At 29.6% G+C, this 26,723-nt stretch overlaps 1 long non-coding RNA gene across 1 annotated transcript; it reads left to right on the forward strand.

The window, feature by feature from the left end:
* The first annotated feature begins 1,684 nt into the window (after positions 1–1,684).
* On the forward strand, positions 1,685–16,211 carry LOC123296774. The gene is made up of 3 exons (XR_006535196.1): positions 1,685–1,694; positions 15,197–15,207; positions 16,132–16,211. It is a non-coding gene; the product is annotated as an uncharacterized LOC123296774 (long non-coding RNA).
* Positions 16,212–26,723: the final 10,512 nt, after the last annotated feature.

Below are 26,723 nucleotides of genomic sequence, written 5' to 3' on the forward strand. Positions count from 1 at the left end.
GCATTAAGTTTAGTTTGGCTGGATATAATTTTAAGACAATAATACCAAAATAATAAAATATTTATATTATACAAGTTTGTATGTTTATACATCATATTAAATATTTAACGAATAGAATAAAATTATGGTATGATGATATGATATATGATTATATACATGTACTTACTATAATAGTTTAGTAACTATTTGTACCTAGTTAGTTTATATTATATTTAAACTGTAATTTAGTAATCTAAAAAAGAAAATGGCATCTTTATTATATTGTAATTATTTATCTAGTTAACAATTTAAAACTTTATTATTAACAACCATATATTATCATGTGTAGGGGTTATGTATAAAATTTTATGCAGAGATCGGATTTAAAGACGAAAATGAAAGGTACCGGTTGAATTCCTATATAAATACATGAATGTATTGGCTAGAACGAGAAATCGGTTATAGTGACCAATATTCATTGAAGTTATTGACCGATTCGACACATCTACATACACACTTTTATAACATGTACTTTTATAGTTAAACAAAACAATTTCGTATTAATATTTTGAACTCTATAAGCTTTATTTTGAGTCTTGCTAACTTTATTTTGTAATTTATTAACTTATATATATCGATAATAGCGATTAATCGTCATTGAAATTAGTCAGCAAGAATGACTGATATGAAAAAACATACTCTTATTTTAATATAAAAATTTACACGTCGCTTATAACGACTGTCGGTTATAACAACGAAATTTGTTGGCCCCTTCCATGTCGTTATAATTGATTAGAACTGTATGAATCAAAACATGAAATATGGCATTACAGGACCGGATGTAGCCAAAACTGCATACTTGGACCATACTGCGTTTTGTCAATTCGATTTAAATATTTGACCAATAAAAAGGTAAAAAATGTATGGTGTTCGAATAACCGCTTTACAAGTGAAAACAAACAATTGACTGAGTTAATTGTTGAAATACCTTGTATAGAAAGTATTGAATGCCAGTGCTTGCATTATTTTTAATAAATTAGAACAGTTTAAAAAACCAACACAATGATAATTTGTTTTGGTATTCGGAAACTTCAAATATTTTCTAGTATTTTTTTTTCGTTTTCGAGAATCTTTCACAAGGCCACTAGTTGAAGCTCCCTGCAAATTGCCAACTCTATCTTTAATAGTTTTGGAGAAAATGGACGCCAAAATTTTGTTCTAATTTGCGCCCTCACGGAAGATAAGGAACATGTATCAATTATTTTAGTAATGTAATAAATAATCAGATCCGACCTCTAGTTAGGTGTGTGTACCGTACCGTCAACTGCACCGCCTACAGGGTGTTGCAAGTTATAAGAGCAGGACTTCATCAAATGCTACGATAAATAGTGACAATTTCTCAATACACAAAAGAAAACACCCTTTTTGGATACAAAGAAACGGATATTTTTGTGAATATTGCTTAGAAATTTGAAATTTGTCAATACGAGCTCTAGCCCTTCATGATTTAAGGCCCATGGTGATAAATTACGAAAACCATGCTCCATGCTTGAGGTGTTGTGTGAGGTATAAGTGTTTTGATAATTTGTCATCGTTTTAACATTATCTACCATTCAATGGAATCCTGTTGTTACATCTTGGACCACTCTGTATATTTAATCAGACGGCTCATTTTATTTTATTTTATTTTTTTATTATTATATTAATTTTTAATAGTCTATTCAAATTATTATTTACCATTGTAGTTACCATTCATTAAATCCTATATTTATATATGCGACAAATCTATTTTGTCAAAATTATTTTATTGCAATATTTGAATCGTGTGAATATTGAAAATTTAATTTATGTTTTCTAAAAAGTTCTAGAAATGATCTAGAAAGTTTGGTTAAACCGACAGCTATAATCATGATTAGCTTTAAGTTGACCGTCGAGAGCTGTTAGCGCCATCTCTTGGCGACCAGTAGAACTATCAAGCCAGAACCGGACACGAACTTTCTGGGCCTTCTTCCGAAATTTAAATCTTTTAATTTCAACCAAGTTTAGTGCTTTTCAAGGGTTTTATTATTAAAAGTAAGTTATTTATATTAAAATATTCTGCCTGGATATAAATTTTACAAAATTAAACGATTTTCTAACAAGAAAAAGGACAATAGAAGCTAATAGAAAAGAATAAAACCCTTCTCTCCGGTTTTATTATAGAAATCTATACTATTTACGTTAAAAAATGGATCCTTAAATATGATTTATGCCATTAAACATGTGATGTATTTTAACCCGAGCAACGCCGGGTTTGACTGCTAGTTATTATATAAATTCTTGTTTTCATGCTTTTCGTCCCTTGGCAATACGGTTTTGATATGACCTTATCAAAATTAGATATGAATGTATAGAGAATAATTAGCTATATAGCAGCTATATACGACACAATGCCTGTGGGTAGACTTATACATAGTACATACTTTATTGTCTTTTCTACCATGATACACAAAGCTATTGATTTCTTGTACTCAAAATAATTAGCTTGTATGCAAGTAGTAATATGAGAAGAGAGTGTGCACCTACTACTTATAAGTATGTATCAGTGCAGAAAAATATAGTCCTCATAAGATATTATTGATTACTTTTAAGCAGAAAAACTACAAAGCAGCTTTTCTAATAGTACTTCCTTGAGATTATTCTTTAAAATAAGGCGTAAAGAATGTGTCCAATAAAGAACAGATTAATAACTTTCTGTGTTGATCTGAAGTTTTATGCTTTCACATAGAGACATGAATTGTACACAATTTCAATAAACATATAAACTACTCTTATTATGAAATATTTTTCAGATGAAAATGAAATGAAAAGCTCCTTTCCTGTTAAGAGTGTTGGTAATACATCAGAATGTAAGTATTAAAAAGACATCGCAAGCTAAAATGCATAATATATAATTGATAAATATTAACAATATTTCACTTTATTTTTATTTATAGGCAACGTTATTACAGATACGATATACAAATTACATATTGAACAAAATTAAATAGATATTAATATTATTTTTTTCCTGTTTTTTCCTAAGCTGTGCATCTTAAATGAGTCGGTTTTTCGTCATTAACCAGCACGATAAGCTTTAAAATAATGGAAATTGATAAAGAAATAGAAAAGATCTCGCGATGTGACAGAAAAGAAAATGCTAGACATAATACCCAAGATTAACTTATGTTTTAATATGAGAAATTTGACTGTGCTACAGCTTTCTGTTTAGGTGTAGTGCCACAAATTATACTTTTTGGAAATCAGAGAATCTTTTAATATACTTGAATATTAAATATAAAACCAGCCTATATTTTTTGAAATTATTGGAAACAAACCCAAAACCTACGTTGGATTATTAAACCATTGTTGAACCCGAAACGTAGATATAAAATCATTATGATTTTCCTGATGAAAATAGCTACTTCCTATCAGAAGTATTAAATGCCTTTTCTTGAAACCTTAGGGATATTTATAAAATGATTTTTATAAAAATTGCAGAGAAGAAAAAGAAAATTTATAATAGTTTTTAACTGACTTCTTTATATTTAATTTTCATGGTTTACTTTAAAGTCTACAGTAGAGAGGAGTATGGCTTCGTAAATAACACTTTTACGAAACTTCGTGAGTGGTGGCTTCATTTCAGTTTAACCTATAACGTTTACATTTACGAAAACTTTGGAAATTGGGGCCTTTTCAATGTGGAAAACACTTGCTTTTTTGGCCTACAAATTTTATGATGAATGTCAGTTTAACGACTTTATGTTTTAAAGTTGAGCTATTTTATGAATAAAAAATGTAATGGCCTACAAATATATTGAGTAGGTGAAAAGGAGACTGAAATGAAGCCATTCACGAAGTTTCGAGAGAGTTTCGTATTTATTAAGTCCTTGATAATAGAATTGAAAACAGTTATTTCAACAAAGAAAAATATATAAGAAGCTGAAAGTATGTTATTTATGAAAAAATTATTGGTCATCTCCAAATATCTCTCACATTTGCAATAATTTTATACCTTTCGTACAAAAAAAAAATAGAAAAGCAAGATGAAGAATATAAAATTCTATACAAAAAGAAATTCTAGTAAAAAAGTTTTGTGTCTTTTTCGCAAGAATCTAGTGAAATATAATAATACCTATAATATGAAAATGTGTATTCGTTTTTCTAAGATTTTCGTAAGTGTAATGCACTGTAACCTTGTGTGAATTTACGAATGACTTGTGATAAATTTAAATGGAAAAAAGTAAAACTGTCAACATTTCTTACGTACGATTGTTAAAAAAATGCTACAGACGCTTTCACGAAAGTTTATTATTATAATAAGGTAAAGAGTAGTACTTTGTTGACAATGTAAAAACGAAAATTGCTTGTAAGATATTGTTATCTTTAAGACAGCAAATAGGGCCTGATTTAGAATTCGAAAGTCCTGGGGCAATCATTATAGACAACATGGATGATACATTTTAAACGTTTTGCTCATTACAATCGTTTTAGAATCATGAACATTCATACCTCGAAGAATGATCTCTCATCAATGCAATTCGTCACCATCATCGATAAAGTAGTGTCATTTCTACATTGCAGAAAGTAGATTGACAATCATTTTGCAAAAATATAACAAAAATAAGAAAATTTTTTTTTCCCAGGGGCTCCGGTCCGGCTGGCCCTGGCAGGAAGTATACGCCTCAAATCATGACCAAAGCTAACAAATCAAATCTTTGCTTGACCAAGGTTTGAAAAGCATTGACTTGCCAGTTCAACTGCCAGTTCAGCGACTAAAGGTAGCAACCTTGGTTTACCAATTTTTGCCAAGGCTTAGCGACTTAGGTGGATAAATCGAACCACGGTTTGCAAATTTTTGCCAAGACTAATAAATCAATGCTTAGCTGGCTGAGGTTTTGAATCAAGTTTTATGCTAATTTATGTTTATATTTGCTGTTACGCTACAGCAGTTGAGAGGCTTGGATCAAAAACAACGTCGTGTAATTAGTTGTTTTGTCCTTTGTTATACATTAAATGTCATGAATCCTGGAGTCAATAAAGCTGCCTATTGTAGAACTAATAAAAGGGTTTTTCATGGGGATTCAAAAACCTGTTCATTAGTCTCTAGTAGATCCAAAATTGATGGTTTCGTCTTAAAATTTAGTTTAACTTCGCACTAATATTAACCTTCTTGACAAATATTTATTTTAATAATAATAATCATGGAGTTTAATCTCCGTTTCTCTGACATATACGCCTATAACAGAGGCCACCCACATCATTATTTGTTAATCTTAATTTATTTTAATTACAAACATATTAAGTCGGTTACTTCGTTTTTATCCAAGCGACGACAATGTGATCAATTCTGCACTCCCATTATTTATAAATTGTTCACACTGCCGCTGCCTGGACTCGAACCCGCAACCTAAGTCTAAATGGACAAACAGTCAAAGGCAAACGCCTTAGACCGCTCGCCCATTTAGGCTCATGTCAAAGGTGGAGTAGTGGCTAGCCCAGTCGCCTCCGGTTACAGTATTACGGAATACGGAAGCAGTATTCAAAATGTTTAACGAATAAATAGAAATCTCTCTCCCCAGAAATTTAATTTTACGTAAAACTTCGAATTTTGAGAACGACCAAAAAGTATAACTATTACAACAGTTTCTTTAGGTACAAAAAAAACTATAATGATATTCTAAAAAAATCCCATATACATATTTGATGGTTTTAAATTTTCTTTTGTAAGGATTCACTTTTCTTGTTTAAATCCATAATAAATACTAAACATATGTACGAGGTACACGTAGACATCATAAATTAAACTTTATAAGGTTTTTGTTTTGTCACTTGATATATAAAACAAGTTTCCTATTCGAAAGTAAGTATGTCTGGGCTGTATACATAAATATTCTATTTTTATTATTTTTACAAAATCAATTTGTAGCTAACTAATAATGATGATATTCTAGTTTTGCATTAGCCGTGAATTGAAGACAGATCAAGGTAGGTATGTACTCCATTTTCTCAATTCTACCTCGAAGAAACCAGAAATTTATATTAAATTGGAATAGTATGAGAAAAACTTTCTGTGTGCGTAACATATCGAAAAATTAGTTTTCCATTTTTTGAAACAATCACAATTTTGTCGGGGCTGTTATATTTACTCAATGAATTTCATGATAGAACTAAGTATTGAAAAACGATAGAAGTTTTGCCTTCGAAGAAGTTTTTTAAGAAGAATAGTCAAGTAAGATTAAGGGTTAGAAAATTTTTACGATGAAATTACCCACGCAGATCATTTTCAAACTTTCCCTCATTTAAGTCACCATTGAAATGCCTTTCAGTCGCCACTTAGGCAGAACCGAGGATATTAAATAATCAAATCTGACACTACCTTAAATGTAAATATCATTGAAGAAGAAATACATCAGCAATTAACTAGAATTCGTGAATTATTCTCCAGTACCTGGATGACCGACCTTTACTAGATATTTTTTGAGTTAAAAAGGCGCAAATATTATCACTAACATAATAATGGAGTATAAAACTAATATAAGAACCATTTAAAATATCCCCACACAAATATCAATTTGAATGTCCCGGTAATGTACTTTATTTCGTCGCCAATAGATGTCAGGAAGAGTCACACTTTGCAGTCTATATTTCAGTTTTTCCGGAAAACACGGTTAAAACGACGTTTTCTAAAAATAAAGCTAGATCGATTTTTCGCCCCAAAAAAACCTTGCATACAAATTTTCAAGAAAATTCTTCGAGCCGTTTCCGAAATTGCTTCTTATTCAGCAATGGTAATATTTGGCTTTTGCAAATATAAATAAGTGAAAATATCAACTATGGAATTAATAGTTTAAATATCCTGCATATACTTGGGAACCAAATTTAAAGTTGAATATCGAATAAAAAAACAAGAGAAAATTAGAGTTTTCGTTGTTGTTTGATCTTCATTTTCACATATACAATATCTAAAACTGTTTTATTAACGTCAAGTGAAATTTTACCCCCAAATGCATATTTAGATTTTAGTATTAAGCAGGTTAATAAATAATTTTAACAATTTCGTCTTCCGTATAAGTGGATAATAGCTCTATATATTTCAAGAAAATATGAATTAAAAATGTATGAAGAAAATTTAGATTTTAATTACGATGGAAAGATGTTTTATAGTTCATGCGCTGACTGAGCTTGAAGAGGAATCATCCAAGTATACGCAAATCCATGTTTATCACTTTTTAATGTGGTGCTACAATATTTTAGGTCTGATTAATCTTAAAATTGTTATCTTTGTGAAAGCCAAAAATTCTCAGAAAGTTTTTTGACAAAATTGAAACTTTTGAGGGATATTGCATACCAAAGTTTAAACAAACGATTTTTTTGTTTGCTAGTACTCTGAGCAGTACAAAATTTGGAATGAGATAAAACTAAGTCTGTAGCACTTATATGTTTTTTATCTAGCTATATCGAATATTGTTTGTTTTTCGATTTAGCAATGGTGAAAGCTATAAAATCCACAATAAATTAAAAGTGTAATAAAGTATTATTAAACTTGGCACACAGTAGGTATCTTCCATTCTTCTGGATGGATTTCAACAGTTAAGGTAACGTTATATTCGTCTTGAAAACCCTCAGCCCTCAGATAGGCGTTTGAAAAACAAAAGCAGAACAGCGGATTTTCATCGCGAAATATAAATATGTTATTAAAAAAAAAACAACTAAATTTATCGAGTATAGGGTCTCTAAATAAAAGAAATTATGGTAGTACTATCGGTAATAGCATTCACAATTTAATGAAACTTGGCATAGTTGTCCATTATTATATCATAATTAACCGGTTAAATTTTTAGGAGCCTTCAAAGAACTGAAAATCTGAACGTCCAGTTTTGTGAAATACAATAAAATCTGTGATTTCCCAAAAGGATCAATGTTAAAATATCTTTTTTTCAGTTCTCTGTAGGCCCCTAAAAATTTAACTGGTTAATTATGATATAAAAATGGATAACTATCTCAAGTTTCATTAAATTCTGAATGCAAAGTCTATTACCGATAGTACTACCTTAAAAGCGGATTACAAAAATATATATATGTTATATGTTTTTACCCGACTACGAAAGAAGGTAGCAGTTATAGATTGTAATATAATTGGGAATAATAAATACTATGTTAAGTGCGGTATCAGAAATAATTTAAAAAAATTAAAAAATATGGAAGATTTGAATCGGTCTAGATTTTAATGGTTCCGACTGTTAATGTCGCTATGAAAACTACGGGGCTTGTTTTTATAATTCTCTCTATTTAACACAGCCGGGTTTTTTAAATTTGTTTTTTCATTATTTATTTTATATTCATAGATTTACAAATATGGGTCGGACAAAAAAACCATTAAATATTTACGGGAAAATCGCATTTGAATGTGCTAACGTCACAAATCTTCAATGCTTTTAGTCATTTATAAATAGAATTAAAGCTAGAAACACGCACCATCGTCAAACATATGAAAAACCATTTTTCTTCACTTTATTTTTGTTAATACAATAAAAAATATTCCATTATCTTTGTCACGTTCCTTCAACTCAACATCATCGTAGGAAAGAAAATGTGAATAGTGATATAAAATTTTTATGTATAGCCTAAATATGCAATCAAAAAGAATAAATTTTTTGCTTTTTAATTTTATATGAATTATGAGTTTTTAATGATTTATTATTGTTCGTTCATCATTATATGAACATTTTATGAAAATTCTTTTTATATTTCAAAATAAATGGAAACTATTTTATTTTATTAAAGACACACGCACGCACATTGTAGTGTGTGGAACGCTTGATTTATATTTAAGCTCTAAAAATACTCATGATTGATTGTGAAGGACATTTTATACGCAGAAATCATCAAAACTTTTATTTCGTTCATTCCATTATAAATATTCAACGTGAGAATGTGTTATTTAAATTGTACTTTGTATGTTTAAGGGGAAGAAAAGTGTGCGATTTTGAAACAACTGTAAAACGAACTGATGGGTTTTTGTTTCACAAAAGTGCCAAATCTCATTTAACTTTTTAGATTCTAAGTTTTCTATATAACACATATAAAGTGAAGTAGAGAAATGTGTGATTTTGAAAACACTGTAAAAAAAAACTGAATTCTTTAATGGGATTTTGTTTTACAGTATTTTCAAAATAACGCATTACAGATTTATAAGTCTTTACAGATTTATAAAATTTACTTTTAAAGCAAAATTTAAATAGTCTTAAAATATGATTTTTGTGATATCTATACTTGAGTTATTTTACCGAGGCTACCCTTGAAAAAAAGCAAAATACGTTTTTAAGCACACAGTTTAATTTAATTGGTTCGATTTCTTAAAACTGCTTTAAAATAACTTATATTTAGCAAAACTATAAATTCGAATCAATTAAATTGTACTATTAGGCTCGAAAACACACTTTGAAGTTCACAAGGTTCGCTTCGGGAAAATAATATTGTAAAGACGACCTCATTATGTTGGTTATCATCAGTCAATCAGTTCATTAAAATTTATAAAGAACGAAATTTTAGCTTAAGGATGTATGAGCATGGTAGTGGGGGCACAAATTTAAAAATAGATATTTTCAATTTTGATGATAAATTTATATTATTACTTGACGATATAAGACGAAAAGTAAGAATAAAATTTTTCGATATCTGGCTTAATTTTGAAAACATCGAAAATTGAAAATTTTGTTTAATTATTTAGCTTTCGTTATTTCGAAAACCAAGACACATATCGAAAAATTTTATTCTTATTTTTCGTCTACATTCATGAAGTTATAACAAAATTCATCATCAAAGTTGAAAATAAGATAAAAATAATTTCAACCCTTAATCTACCCTGCTCTTACATCCCTTATATGGACGGTCACACTTAGTTTTTTTCTTTTCTAATTCATTGCTAATATGTTTACTTTCTATTAAAAAGTTTTTTTTTAATTGGTTTTCATTCATTCCAAATGAAAATTATCAAAAACTTCCAAAATATGTCGTTTTTTGAGATTCCTCCATAAGAGCCAATGTATTTTATATCGATTTTTAATGAATTTTTTCTTAAAAATTTGCACGGATACCTAAGCTGAAATTTTAACCACATATTCTTTGAGTAAAAGACTACCTACAAACAAATTTTGAGCCTTTAAATCAAACATTGTTGTCATGCTCATACATCCTTAACATACTATACTTCGGTTACTATGAGAAAACCAGTTCAATTTGTACACCAATTATAAAATTTACATAAATATGTATTTTATAAGTTTTCCATTATTTTGATTGATTGATTTATATGTTCACTTCAGACATTACATCAGGTGTTGTGACACACAACCTTCTTACACGGACCATGTACCTACGTATCCCTATAGTATAAGAGCCGAATTAGGGTCGACCTTCACCCATCTGTTTACGAATGGAAGTTATTTTTTATGAAATGTAGGTTGGGTTAGGTTAAGTTATATTGGCTGTCCACGAGACACACACTTAGGCCATAAAAACCATTGTGATGCCATATTTGTGTTTTCCTACTTTTTCCGCTGATAATGTCGTTTATCAGACCCTCAATTAAATCGAGAAGCTGAGTGCACCTCCTTCATGCATATATCATGCCACTACACCAGCACATCAACCATTAATTAAATTAATTTTTTTATGAATTATAAATATAATTTAGCTTACAATTTTTCTGCGGGAATTCTGTGAAGCGAATGAATCGATTACATCGGAATTTAATTATCTATTCGTATAGTTACATGCTTTGTATTGAAATATAAATCTGGAACATGAAGTTTTTCAGTAGATTTTTTATAGTGTTAATACCGACATTAAAAAGGTTAAAGGAGGGTTGGAAAGTTGATACCCCCAAAATAAAAATCTTTAACACTAGATCAACTAACACATCAATTTTGGGAAACATCTCCAAATTGTTTAAATGATACCTGTTTTTAACCCCCGAGCTAAAAAAACGGTGTTATAAGTTTGACCGCTATGTGTGTGTGTCTGTGGCATCGTAGCGCCTAGACGAATGAACCGATTTTAATTTTTTTAGTTTCGTTTGAAAGGTAATTCAAGGAAGATTGTTCTTGGCTATGTTTCAAGTGCGAGTTTAGGATTCCGTACCCGAAAAAAACAAAAAAATGACGACTATATTCAAAATGCTTTAAGGGAAAATATAATTTAATGGTGAGTGTTCTTATATATGTTTCAAGTGCCAGTTTAGGGTTCTATAGGGTTGTAATAACGTAAATTCCTCCTATATACCCTTGCATAACCCTACATACATAATTTTGAGTCCCAAAACGATATAAATAGTACGGTTGTAATTCTAGGAGTCATGAAACGGATCTATTACCCTCCACTTTTTCCGTTGTCCTGCGTTACAGTGCATAATTCCATATTTTCGGGGATTAAAAAGCATACTTTTACTATAATGTTAATGGAATTTAATTGTGCGGTTGGTAATCTTCATTAAAACTACTTTTATCTATAAAAGGTATGATAATAAAATGGCAGAAAGTAGGTATATTATACGATTTCAGGTCAAGGGGTAAGTTTACATTCAAATTGAATCTACATACCTATCATCAACAAATAATAATTACTATATCAAGCATTTCATCACGTCAAAACTATAGGTGTACCTATAAGTATTATAAATAAAGGTGTTTTGCGAAAAAAAATGTAAATCATTTTCAATTGACGTCAGTTTTTTACAAGGTTTTCGAAGTATAATAGTACGTAGAAATATTTAAATAAAATTATTGATGGTGAAAGAATTTCTGTATATTATAGGATGGTAGCTAAAAACAATTAAAATTAACTAACCTTGGCCTTTTACTATTCTTTAATTATTGAATTAATTTCCAATTTACATCCTGGATGGCACTAACTTTCAATTCCTATCATGGCTGGCTATAATCAATTCCCATACTGGTCGCAAATGGCTAAAAATGGCTCATTTTTTTAACTGGTCTGATCAGTTCTATTGATGGAACAATATTTTCTTTAAAATAACAATAACTTTTATTCAACCATGTTTTTCGTAAATTCTGTAAGTTCTGCCGGATTCAAATTCACAATCAATATATTTTACATTCTTAAGTTAAGTTTATAGAGGAAATGTGTCGAAAAAAAGTTATTTTTATAGATAATAATAATTTAATACAAATTTTCTTACATCTTTTATCAGTTACAGGCAGGGAATTGGTAATCAAGATTATTAATTATCAAGGGTAGATATTTTTTTATAAGACAATTTTAAGTATTGTTAGCTACCGGTCTATTATATAATAATCAAATAAACAAATCTTTAAAAAATTACATGATAAATATCTATTCCGAGAAGATTACTCAATCTTTAGAAAAATGTTAGATTTAATATTCATATAAACAGGTGAAAACAAACAATTGACTGAGTTAATTGTTGAAATACCATGTATAGACAGTGTTGATTATATGCAATCGTTTGTTTTTGTACGTCATGTAAGTAAAGAAAGATAGCCATACATACATACATAACACACAATATAATTTGCGTCCTTACAGGCAAACAGTGATCTTTACGAAAAAATGTTTCAAACAAAAGTTGTTTATTTTTTTTATAAGGAACATTTTTTACATTTAAACTACCCTTCTATCTCTAACGGTTTACAAGTTAGGCTCTACGGACCAAAGAGTCAAATGACCTATGTTGGTCAATTACGAACTTGACCTCACTTTTTACGTCCGGAACACGCTATAAAAATATTAGCTTGATATCTCGTTTCGTTTTTTTGAGTTATCGTGTTGTCAGATGGACAGACCATTCAGACAGACGGGCGAACAACCGGAAATGGATTTTATGAACACATACACCCAAATTTTTGTCATTCGTTTTCGAAATATAAGAGTAGATACTTAAAAAACAACCTGTATGTGACTGCCACTTGTACAAATGAAAGCATCTTTCGTTAAGGTGAATATTTTAGCATCACCTTATGTGTGGTATATAGTACCTGCGTCCAATTACAAAAACAAAATTAAAGTAATTGGCAAACGAAAGAAAGCTAATTTAAAATTAAATTAATTGTTCTGTCGTTTACTTATAAATAAAGAACGTGATGCTTGTAAAAATTGTATATTTTTGAATAAACTGTTCATTTTATTTAGTTCAAGGTACCATAGGGTACGACGAAAATTATTTAGGTGGGTATTTGGTGAATAGTTAAATAGATTTCGAATATTATTTTATTGTAACACGATTCAGGTTCGCTGTCACATCTTTCAAGAGTGACTTAACTTAACTAATAATATTTGAGCTCTAGCTTATGGTTATAATGAGTTCCATTTGGTCAAATATAGAAATAATGGTCGTAAAAAAAGGGTAAATTTGCCATAAATGCTGTGGTCTCGAAAAAATTATCACAAATAAATAATTTTTAGGATAAATTAAAAAAAAGGATTATTAATTTTACCTATTTAATATCTTATTAAATATCTTCATTGTACTTTATTCTTTACATCTTTAATAATTATGAACTCAACAAATATAATTACATACATTTTTTGTTATTAAATATTATTTTCTAACATAAACAAGTTTTTTAATGTAATATTTATATTTAATATTACATTGTAATAGTTATTATAATTCCTAAGGTCAGATTTTATTTTACTTTTTATAAAATACTTCATCAAAGCTACCTTAAGCTATTTGTGCGCAATGTTCAATCAATCGAATCGATTGAAAACTAATATCAGAATTACCTTTTGTTTTTATGCAGAAAAATTTCCAGTTTGTCATTCGAATCAGGAGACCTTGGCGTTTCTCGACCTTTGGCAGCCGCCAAAAATGACGTCTATTTATTATAAAATACAATTTTTAGGAAGGCATTCCGCAAAGTGTAACACTGCAAATTAATTTTTTGGTTGGTAGAGTATTTAACTGCAACCAATAACCAATAACCATAAAAAATGAAATAAGTCGATAAAGACAAATGCAATGAATTTTCAGGTTATAATTCAAAAGCAAATTAAACCATTCCAGCCCTTATGAAATCTAGAATTTATGAAATTCTTAGGCAAGTACAAATCGAGAAATCAACTTTGGTCAATATGATCATAAATAAGTTTGTGTGTGAGATATATACCTATTGCCAACCTTGAAATTATAAATAATATATTTAAACAGAAAAGTATCGACCAGTTTTTTATAAATATAAATTTTTAGAGCAAATTAATTATACTTTCAAATAATAATTAGATATTTCTTTAAGTCTTGACAATCAGAAATTAAGGACTATTTGTAAAATGAAAAATAGTTCAATGTTTGTCTTCACTCACGGCAAGTGTCATGTCTTTTTTATGGAAACTTGTGGTCGTTATAAAGTCCTATTTTCCCCTCTAATTTGATGTGAATTTCATCGCTACATTATTTTTCGTTCCCGAGATATGGACATATTTGTAAGCGGTTGAAAAAATGATGAATCGTATAGGTTATCCTTTTCAATTGAATATTTCTATATCAAAAAATCTAGAGAGTCTGATAAAAAAATATCTAAAATAATTAGATAATCTTGTAGTTTATAATAATACCATAAAAATATAAAGTTGCCGATGATATAAGAACAAAATTTTAATTAAATATGAGTTCATCGAAGAACCATCATTTGATGAACAGAGACGACTATAGTTAGAGTATTGATGATTGAAGAGCGATATCTATATTATCAAATTTATAAGCATCACTTGCACACAGTATATTATATATTTTCGTAGTTTCGTGGTATTGTAAAGTCAAAAATAACTAATTACTTGACTACAAAGTATATATTTGGTTTATATGTATGTACCGTGCAATAAACCAAAACATTTTTACAATACTGTAGGTCAATGTAAAATCAATGAAAGGATTATTCTCATTGGTTTTATCACATTCTTTCATTTTTTCATAATAGTACCAACAGTCATTAAAGTAAACAAAACAAATTTAAGTACCTCCCATTTTAACCAGATTTATTGCGATAAAAGTTTGTACTTTATTCATTATTATTTAATAAAGTATTTTTTTATCCTAGTTTCTCTCAAGAGTAAATCAAATTTCATACCACCATTCTTCGTAATTATGGAATTGAAAACTGTGCAATTTTCAAAACAATGCGGCGATTTTATGTTCATATTATATTATCTTTAAAAGAAAATAAGGAAGTAGGTCACATAAATTAAAATAGTACAAAATAAAAAAACCATACATAAGCTCTAAACATGATGACGTTTTTTACGGTACTATCACATTTTACATAGAAATATCTTGCAACATTAATAAACACATCTATTTCTCTACTATAAGTACATTTACTATGATGACATGGAAAACGGATGAATAACAAATAATAACATCCAGACAAAATGTTATTGCTGACAAAACAAAAATAATTATTATTTTTATATAAACAAACTAGAGTGATATCCACCCGCTTCGCTGGGTTTGGAAGTAAAGGTTGATAAAGATTGCTCTCTTTTATCCCCTTTCTATAACACTCGAAATAATGGTAAGGATTGTTTAACACAGGTAAAATATGTGTATGGTTTTCTATTTTTTTAAATGTATAATAGTCGTTATTATTCATTGAGTATATCAGAGAAGATGGCCGTGAAATATTTTATATTGACTATTTTTACAGAAATCTGTAATTTATGGTAATGTCAAATGAATACTTTTACAGAAATCTGTAATTTATGATAATGTCAAATTAAATTAATTAAAAATTTTTTTTTTCTTAATATATCTTTATAAATTATAGCTCATGTGTTATTCTGAAGTATGAGCTATATTGCTGTACAGTTTCATTAAAAAATATTCCTGATAGCGTAACAAACAAACAAACATGCTTACTTTTGCATTTATAATATAATAGAGATGTATAATATAAAATGTTCATTATGATTATAGTCCAGCTGTCAATGAACTGAGGGTAAATAAATGTGACGAGACTTTATTGTGTTGTTGGAATCTAGAGACGGGACTAGTTAATAAAGTAACTGCCTAAAGAAGTTTTCACTTCAAAAAATCTTTATAATCGGACTCGAATTGTATACCCCTGGTAATTCCCGTATATGACAGTAATAGAGTATTTGCAGGGCCGGATTAATCCTCAACGGGGCCCTAGGCAACCATCAACTTGGGGGCCCTTTTTTCACGTCCGTTCCCTTCTTTTTTCGATTAAAAAATACAAACTTAATCTGACTCAATGCAAAGTATACCTAACATCTCGAATCGCTCTTGTCGCGTTGTAGCTCTTTCAGCAGCTTTGATTTTTTTTTTAATTGCGAGAAGGATCGTTCGACAGAACAATTTGTGATCATTAATGTTAAAAAAATCCGAAGAGCTATTTCTGTGTTAGGAAATACATCGGCTAATTGATCTTCCATTAGAATCTTATACAAATGACTATAAGTTTTGTCAAAGTAGTCGGAAATGTCCTTTTTAGGAACTTTGTCTAGTTCGTCGGTCGTCGCCTTTTGAATGCGGCCAATTGAGTTTTATTTATTTGAGTAAAATTTATTTTCAGTTCTGATTATATTTCCTTTCACTCTCTAGAATTTTATGTTTGTAAGAAAATTTTAGAAGGCTTTTTCATTTTTTGGGGGCCCCCTAAAATAGGGGGCCCCAGGCAACTGCCTATTCTGCCTACTTGTTAATCCGGCCCTGAGTATTTGTTCCTTATTAGGAGATAACTTCCAAATATTAGATTTAGACCAGCCTAATTACTTATAGCGAAATTTAATCAAGGTTAATCTTACCAGTCGAATTTCGAATGAAATTTCAGCGAACTTACCTAAAACAAAAAATAAAATTATTAATATATTATAAAACTTAAAAACTTGATCATTTTATCTCTGCCCATAAAGACAAAAAAATGTTCCTTATATAAAAATAAACAACTTTTATTTGAAACATTTTTTCGTAAACAAAACTGTTTACCCGTGAGAGCGAAAATTAGGCGCAAATTATATAGTTTGTATTATATGGGAATATCAGTGAAGTGTGTATGTAGGTATCTCAATGTCAAAAAAAAAATGCTCGTTTTAAAACATTCTAAGTGTTACTATTATAACATAACATATGATGAGTACGCTTAGATGTTTTAACTGTGGCATTTTTTTTGACAGTGAGTATATGTTTGGCTACCATTTCTTTACTTATATGACGTAAAAAAACAAACGATTACGTGATCAACACTGTCTTTACATGGTATTTCAACAATTAATTCAGTCAATTGTTTGTTTGCACTTGTTTTATTTTCATAACTGTTTTAGTTGTATAATATATATATATATATAAAAGAACAGAATTGAGTTAAAAAAAAATATTTTTTATATAGTTGTGTTTTTCGGATATTATCTTTATGACCCAGAAAACCACTATTCTAGTGTTTCAAGTGAACATAGTACATGAAATTTAAGTATCAATATTATATTCACGTTCCATATGCAACTATCACTGTTTGTGTTATTGATAGTAAGTAACATTCATTTTATATACGATCCCAACAGAGTTTTCGATATCTTATTCATATGAACGAAATATTCATTGTTTAATCTAATTTCCTTGAATAGTCTTGTTATTGTCAAGATTTTACGATATCAATATGGAAAATTTAAAATATTTAAAATAAATTATATATCTGATGTTCCAGTTAAATTTATTTATTAAATTATTTTTTCATACTCAACAACGACCAAGCGGATTTCCCTAACATAATACCTCTTAAAAGTATGAAAACAAGAAAATATTTCATCTGAAATTGTTATGATAAGTAAAATCGTCATTTCAGTCGGAGGACCTCATTTCGATCCTGTGGAAAACTGTTTAATTTTAGAGGTCTCCCGACTGAAATGACAATTTTAGATGAAAATATTTTCTTGTTTTCATACTTTTAAGAGCGCGATTCTGTAATTGTCGGGGTTTTCGTTTTCGAATTTTATTTTATTTAAACCATTTTGGGGTTATAATTTCGTGAGAAAGTATAACAACATATATATATATATTTAAAAAGTGCTATCATAACTTTATGTCCTTTAAAGAGCGCCATATTCAATTTAATGTGACGGAACATAGCCTATAACCAGCGAGCGCTCAAGACGCTTCTAACGCTTTATATCAAGACGCTTCTAACAATACCTCATTTGTCAAATTATTTATGATAAGTAGTTTAGAAGTTAGGTCCGAACAGATGAACATACATACATATCATTCAAACACATAACCCTCGCCATTGTATAGTCGGAGTAAAAAGGCAGATAAACACAAAATAAAAAAAAACTTTTAACAAAAAGAAAACCGACTTCAAAAGAAAAACTTTTCCAAACTATATTAAAATGCACTAAAAAGTAAAAAAATAACGATAATATAATGTAGTTAAAATTATTGTTATTTTTGGAGTCGGTGTCAGTCAAGCTAATGTAGCAAACTGTTCTGCCAGAGTTGTTTCCTTGGCTGACACCGGCTCCAAAAATAACAATAATTTTAACTACATTATATTATCGTTATTTTTTTACTTTTTAGTGCATTTTAATTTATTTTCGAAAAGTTTTTCTTTTGAAGTTGGTTTTCTTTTTGTTAAAAGTTTTTTTTATTTTGTGATTTTTAGTGAATCTGAAGTACACTAACTAATTTGTCACTAAAAAAAAGAATCATCGAAGTGATATTGAGTTATTCGTCCTCTTGTCGTGCATACTTAATGCAAATTTAATACTTTTATGGTTTTCTCATGGACGCCGTTGTCAGAACTGGACCAAAAAATGAAATGGGACCAAACGGAAAGCATCAGCTTTCAGACAGTTAAAGAATCATCAAAATCGGTTCACCCAGTCAAAAGTACTGAGGTAACAAACGTAAAAAAAAAAATACAGTCGAATTGATAACCTCCTCCGTTTTTGTTTGAAGTCGGTTAAAAATACAGTATTCTATGAGGTCTGAATATAGAGGCGGTGCTGTTCACTCCAATTTGATTTAAATTGAGAGAATTGATAGACTGTTTAGACATAGATTAGTCACGTTTGTGTAATTATTAAGAGTATTAAAATTTAAAATGCAATTATTTATTAAATGAATATTACCTATACTAAAAAATAAAAATAAAAAATGTATTTTTAAATTAAAATGAAAATGAAAGTAGGAAGTTAAAATATTTCCTTTCTCTGATAAAATACAATGTAATGAGAAAACAAAGATATGTTTTATTATCTGCAAGTTTTTTTTTATTACCACGGCCTTTGTGTACACTCTCACACCTAGTGTTCATTACATGAAACAATTGAAAATCAATTGTTTGAAATATTTCAAATTCTATTTATACAAACTTTTCAACGTACTTAATAAAACACTTTAACTTAAGTGTAAGAATTGAAAATTTATTAGAAGCGCACAATTTAAGAATGTTTCTAACAAATCGAATTGAAAACGTTCGAATATTGCGATCGAAGTATCCAAAAATCGATCCAAATATTGCGATATCTTAGATACTCTGCATCCAATAATTAAATTAACCTGATTTTTATACTTTTTGGATCAAAATTACCCCATCCACCGATTTTCATCAAATTCCAAAACAAAAATTTTTTCCCGATTTTTTCAAAGGGATACGTAAGGGGTAATTTTTTTTATTTCCAATTTCGACAAAACTCAGTATATAAGGTAATTTTGACCAAAAAAGTACAAAAATCGGGCATTTGTTGACTGGTCGAATAGTTTTTGAGATACGGGCTAAAATCGATCCAAATATTGCGTTATCTCAGAAACTCACCCGCTTATAAAAGTTTATTCGACCATTCATTTCCATAGTAATTATTATTTATATGTTAAAATTATATGCCATAATCGCAAATTTTTTAGTTTTTACGGGTACGGAACCCTAAACTTACACTTCAAACATAGCTAAGAACACTCTCCCTGAAATTATCTTTCAAATGATACCAAAAAATTAAAATCGGTTCATCGGTCGGAGTTAAAAAAGATAAACTTCTCTATATGTCTCGAAAACAGCTTTTATCATTTTTTTAAAAAAAATAAAGTATTGACTACATTAATTTATGATTTACGAATTTTAGAGCGTGTTTTTATGAGCTTCGAAAAAATAAATCTGGAATGTATTACCATTGTATTTAAAATTACAAAAGAAATACCCAAGAGCGTCAAGGTCACTTGTTGCGGCCACAGTATCAAACCCTATTTTTATTTTTCAGTATGTAATTTTAAAATAAATAGGTTAATATAAAATCTTTTTTTCAAATGTATAAACAGAATATGGTTTGTTAAATTAAATTAAACGAAAATATTGCTAAATACTTGTTTTAAAATGTTCAAATTTAATTAAATAAATACAAATGAAATTTCATGATCAAGTATTTTTGAAAAATATAATAGTAGAGTGAAATTACGCCTTGTGTATGGATTAAAAGTTCGAGCAGTGAAACTTTGGGGTTTTTCTTTTCACATCAAAATAAGTATTTTTTGAAATTTTTTACTTTCGCGGAGTGGTGCAACATGTTTAAAAAACAAAATGGCGTCAAAAATGGAATTTTTTTCAGAAATTTTATCATTTTTATTTTATATTCGCAAAAGGGGACATCGGTGGATATCCAAATTTGGTAGGTTTGTAGTCAATGTTAATAACTACTCCTCATATTTTTTTGGGGGGGTTTCGTCCATTCCCCTCCCAGTTATATATATATATGTATACATACATATGGTAAAACAGTTCATTTGACTGTAACTTGAAAAATATTTGATTGATTTTAATGAAACTAATATCAATAGTAGGTTTCATTACTTACAACTTTCGGTTAAAATTTTAGCGAAATCCGTTTCATAGTTCGGCCAAAATTTCCAATTTAGTAAATTGTTTAAAATGGCTGCCATTTTATGCCATTTTTCCTACGAGGTTAAATTTTTTTTTAAATTGTAGCATTTTTTATTATCTTTCGATTTTATAATAAGTGGCTTACCCGTAAAATGACGCCATTTTGTTTTTTAAACATGTTGCACCACTCCGCGAAAGTAAAAAATTTCAAAAAATACTTATTTTGATGTGAAAAGAAAAACCCCAAAGTTTCGCTGCTCGAACTTTTAATCCATATAACAGCCTTTTTTTTTGCTTAGATTTACTCCAGTATAACAACATATATCAAATTCCTGTGGGAAGTGAAGTGAATCAACTAATTTTAACAAATATAGGTATAAGCTATACATAGGTATATTTTGTTTACAGTTAAGTTTATCCTTTTAATAGGATAATTTATTTTGTGGTCAGTTTTGCATATCCAACGGTTACGGTTTTACAATTATATCCAAAAATGTTTTGTAAAAATATCGTGTTAGTCCATTCGCTGGGGATAATTATTTAAGAAGAAATGGTGAGATGAAAAACGTAGAGTTTACTGAAAGTTTTTTTAGCGTTGAGTAAGAATATGTTTGATGTTTTTCGACAACCTGGTGCAAAAAAAAAAAAAAAATGAAGAGTCAAAACTTTTTAATTAAAGGTTTCAAGTTGCACACTTAGTTCAAAAAGTATCAAGTATACAGAATCGTTTCGTAGTTAACAAATCAAAAAATAACAAAATAATAATACAAAAATTACGCTGTTTTATGAGGGTCATCATGTTCAGACATCAGATTGGACCTAGTTCTTTGGGTTGCTTTAATAGTCAATTTAGATCCGAAAAGGTAAGAGATAGAATAACACTTTAAATTAGAAGATAGATCCACCTAAAAAAAACTAACATCTGTTATTTAGAATATTTTTTTGAAAATCCTTAACTTTTGGAAAAATATGTCATTATTGCATTTAATCGAAACAAAGCACACCAGCTATAGAAAAATGCCTTTGCCAAAAGTTGCCAAAGGCAATAGAGGATTCTAGTTCCCTGGTATTGTGTTTCTCTGTCAGCTATGCGAATATTGTATTGTTGTCTTTCTAAATCTTCTATGTTAAGCAAAAATGTACATACTTGGCACATATGGGTCTAACTAGTAAAATATATTATTGAGCCTCCAGTGAATAGACTAAGAGTAGTAGTCAGGCTATCCAACATTATAAAATACCACAATATTTATGTAGATTAATATATTATACTTAACTAGTCAAGAATATTTACCACATTTGAATACCTTGAGTATTAGTATTATAACGAAGATAAAACACAAATTTATGGCTCAATTAGTATGAATAAAAGTATATTTTTTAACTAATTTTTAACGACCGTGCCGACAAAAAACGAGTTATTATATCTTTGAAGACACTCTGGTTGGAACGGTAATGAGAGAGCAGACAAGCTAGCCAAACTGGGAACCACCATGGCTCCCACTCAAGAAAAGCTTGCGAGGATGCCATACCAAGAAGGTCTTAACAGATTAGGAGATAATCTCAAAAACCAACAATTAAAGGCATGGACCAGCTACGAGGGAGGGCGAATCGCCAAAAGCCTGTTGGGTGAAGGAAACTCGCTCGGTAACAGAGCCGAGGAGATCTTGAAACTAAACAGAGCTGATATAAGAGTCATCGTAGAGTTACTCACAGGGCATGATAACCTGAACAAGTTCCAACATCAGATTAGAAAAAGACAATCTCCCGCGTGTGATAGATGCGAAGAAAATTCAGAAGAAACATCGATCCACTTTCTCTGTTACTCCCCGGCGCTCATACAGCAGCGAAGGAAATGGTTTGGTCCGGCTATAGTCGAACCAGAAGAAATTAGGAAACTCAGCGCTAATCAAATCCTGGGTTTCAGTACATCAGTTGGTTATAATAGCCACTGAAAAGCGTAGCGGGGATACAGTACAAGCGTCTACTTGGCTAGGTGCTCTGAACCATTGCTTCGAGGCGCGATCCTCGAGCATGGCCCGCTAACTTCCATACCCATACCCCATACCCATCTTTAAAGCCAAAACGTGTTTGGGTATCTTACTCCAACAATCTTACTCCGATGTTTCGTTTGCTATCCGGTTTTTCAATTGAGGGCGACGGAATTTAGATGCAACTGTGTTCAGTTGTGTATAGACATAAGAGTAGAAGCGCAGGTCAGTGTATAGAACGTATCTATTTATTACAAAAACTATTCTTCACTGCACTTCCACCATAATAAATAATAAATTATTTTAATGTTGTGTAAACAATTATAATTAACGGGGAGGTAGAATTGATTACACTGTCGTCGCTTTAATAAGTCCTTAAAATACATACTATTTTAAAATTTGTATAACCGCATATAAAATAGAATAATAAACTTTAAAATTCAAGACGTATGCAAATTTTCATTATAGACACCTACACTTAGAACTATGTAAAAAATATTTAAATAATCTCCCGAGATACACAGGTACTTTGTTATTATTACAAGTTCTTCGTTATAGCTGCAAGTTTTTCGTAGGTGTATTAAATTTTCATTTTGAACTTGGTGAGTGGGTGAGTAGATGTGATAAATGAAATGTGATATTATTTAACTATGGGGTAAGATTTGGTACCTAGACTCAAATGTACCATGAACCATTGTGTGGTTACTGGACATTGATAATTTACTGGACAGCATTTGTATTAACTTGAGAGTATTTTATCAGGTATGCTGAAGACTGAATGCCAATGTGGTTTGAATATTGGTCTTTTTTAAAATAATTTAAATTTTGTTTGAAACTTTTGTTATATTGTCTAATTTTCAACTAAAAATTCGCCCTATTAACTCAGTTGGTTAAGGCGTAACCAATTCCGCTCGCGGTATGCTTAGGGTAGCGGGTTCGATTCCCGCCGCCGTAACAAAATGAACGAGGTGCACTCAGCCTCTGAAATTGAGGAGCTGATAAATGAAATTTTCAGCCGAAAGGTGGTAAAACACATATATGGTATCACAATGGGCTCTATAGCCTTAGTGTGTCCTTCGTGGACAGCTAATATAACCAAACCTAACCTAACCTAACTAAAAATTGCCTATATAACACAATTTAAACTTTTAAACTTTTTACCAAAATTAAAAGTAGGTAATTTAACATTATCGATTTGTCATAATTGTTTGAGTAAATTAGACTGTGGAGTCAACATTATGAACTCTCAAAAACATTTTTTACATGTTTGGCTAGAAAACCAATTTTGCTCATTCACAAAACTCACTGTGTAACTCAAAATTGAGAAAGAAAGATTATAAATTTGTATTCGAATATCTGTCCCATATTTTCTTCTTCACCTTTCCAAGTAAACAAAGTAACATGAAATAAAAAATTAGAACGCTATTGATCACAAACAAATACATCACTTCAAGGATGAGTAACTGCCACTCGTGTGATATCTCTATACTTACAGAGAATCAATACCAGTATTATCTATCTTATATATTTATTATGACATGGCACAACAAAAATATAATTGGTTCACCACGATACTCAGAGCCGGATTTAAAAGTTTCATGGGCTCTATTGCCAAAATTTGGTGAGAACCAGGTACGAATTAAGAAATTTAGTGAACTTAGAAAGTTGAAAAATTGTCTCAAACCTCCTATTTCGTGAGGTTCCCACTGTTGCGCAGCGTTCCCCTTAGCATCAAATTAATCAACTAAATATCGTCAAGCTTTGTCTCAACTAGAAGTCAACAAACAATGCATCCTTATCGTCAAACTAATCAAATGTTTTTCAGTCAACTCTGTGTTGGTGGAAGCCTAAGTCCGGTCCTGACGATACTCCACAACCAGACAATATAATAATTTAATAAAATAATAATGTTTTGACATTTTGTAATTGCAAACATATTTATAATAATAATAATAATAATTAAGTATACTATAAGTTTGTAAAATACTGAAAGTAGAATTGAATACATCAGCGAAAATTTCTAACTAAAAAAAAAGAGTGCTATAAGTTTGACGGCTATGTATGTGTGTGTCTGATTTTAATTTTTGTTGGTTTCATTTGCAAGGTAATTTAAGTGAGAGTATTCTTGGCTATGATTCACGAGCGAGCTTAGGTTTCCGTACCCGAAAAACCTAAAAAAATAATTCAAAATAACAAAGTCAACTCAAATATTTCAATTTTCCCAAAAAATGATAGCTCTCTCAGTATCCTTTTCATCTCATCTGATGTCCTTGACCATCACTTTGATATTTATTTAAGGACGTTCATGCATCAACGATATTAGTAGAGAAATTAAAAACAATATGATAAAGCGATAGTTTTTTAAATGATTTTCTATGATTTAAAACAGGAAAAATATCCTGTTATCGAATTAATTTCATTAAATTTTAAGTTTAAAAAGTGACTAAAAGTAAGGTTTAACATGAGACTAAATGGAAAATATAAATCGATATTTTTCAAAAATTATATCGATAACCATACTTGAAACTTTTACCAGTTAACTATTATTTAAACTTTTAATAGAATTTCAAAAAAAATTTCTATTTTCTACTAATTTACAATTCTTTAAAATTTACATACTGTTTCCCTATGAACGCACATAGCAAAACAGGTACACGCATGAACGTCCTTAAGAAGGAGTGTTATAAGTTTAAAGTGTTTATCTGTGCGTCTGTATATTTCTCAGTGGCATTGTAGCCCCTAAACGGTCGAACCAACTTGATTGAGAACATTTTATAGGTAATTTTCCAAATATCAGTTTAAAAGGAATAAATAATTTGTAGGGGATTTTTAAAATTTTGTAAATTTGACTTGTGTAATTTAGACGGACATGGCGAATTTGAAAGGGTTTCCTTTTTCATATTTGATAACGGAATCCTAAAAAATAGTTTCAAAGAATACATAAATGTAGATTTTGATACCTAGTACCACACTCTCCCCTTCTATAACGACTTCTAATAATGACAGTATGCAGATGATAATAATGGTGTAAGTATGATGGACATAATAATATTATTATATCAAACACCATTAACATTAACATTAACATCTTCTATTCGATGATAATATGATATTTTAAAGTACAAGTTTAATTTATTTAATACCCTCTTGTTATAATATTATTCTCAGTTGTGTTTGTTTGTTTTGATAACACTATTAATTTAGCTATAAAATTCTTTTTAAGTGGTTAATTTTTATTGAAACTATTGAAACGAGAGCTTTCAAGTATCAAGATAATGTGCTATTTGACTCTGATATGATTAAATTATAAAAAACGCAGAAAAGTTAAAAAAAATTAAAAGCCCAATGACTGACTATAAAATATATTTTGATATAAAAATCAGATTAATTTAAAGATTGGATGCAGAGTTTCTGAGATATCGCAATATTTGGATATATTTTAGTCCGTATCTTAAAAACTATTCGACCAGTCAATAAATGCACCCGATTTTTGTACTTTTTGGGTCAAAATTACCTTATAAACTGAGTTTTATCGAAATTGGAGATACCCAAAATTTTTCGATTTTTTGCAATTTTATTAAGGGGTACCCCTTCAAAAAAATCGAAAAAATAAAAAAAATATTTTTACACCGGAATTTGGTAAAACTCAGTTTATATAGTAAATTTGACCTAAAAAATTCAAAAATCGGGTTCATTCAAAGATTGGACGAATAGTTTTCGAGATAACGACAAAAAAATTTCCTAAATATCATTTTTCTCAAAAACTATTCGTCCAATCGTTAAATGCATCAGAGTTAGGTTAATTTTGATCATAATTTTTGAATATGGGCCATAAAAATATGGCCCAAATTTAGTAGAATTACATACT

Source organism: Chrysoperla carnea, chromosome 3, assembly GCF_905475395.1.
Source record: "Chrysoperla carnea chromosome 3, inChrCarn1.1, whole genome shotgun sequence".
In the NCBI taxonomy this organism is placed as follows: domain Eukaryota; kingdom Metazoa; phylum Arthropoda; class Insecta; order Neuroptera; family Chrysopidae; genus Chrysoperla; species Chrysoperla carnea.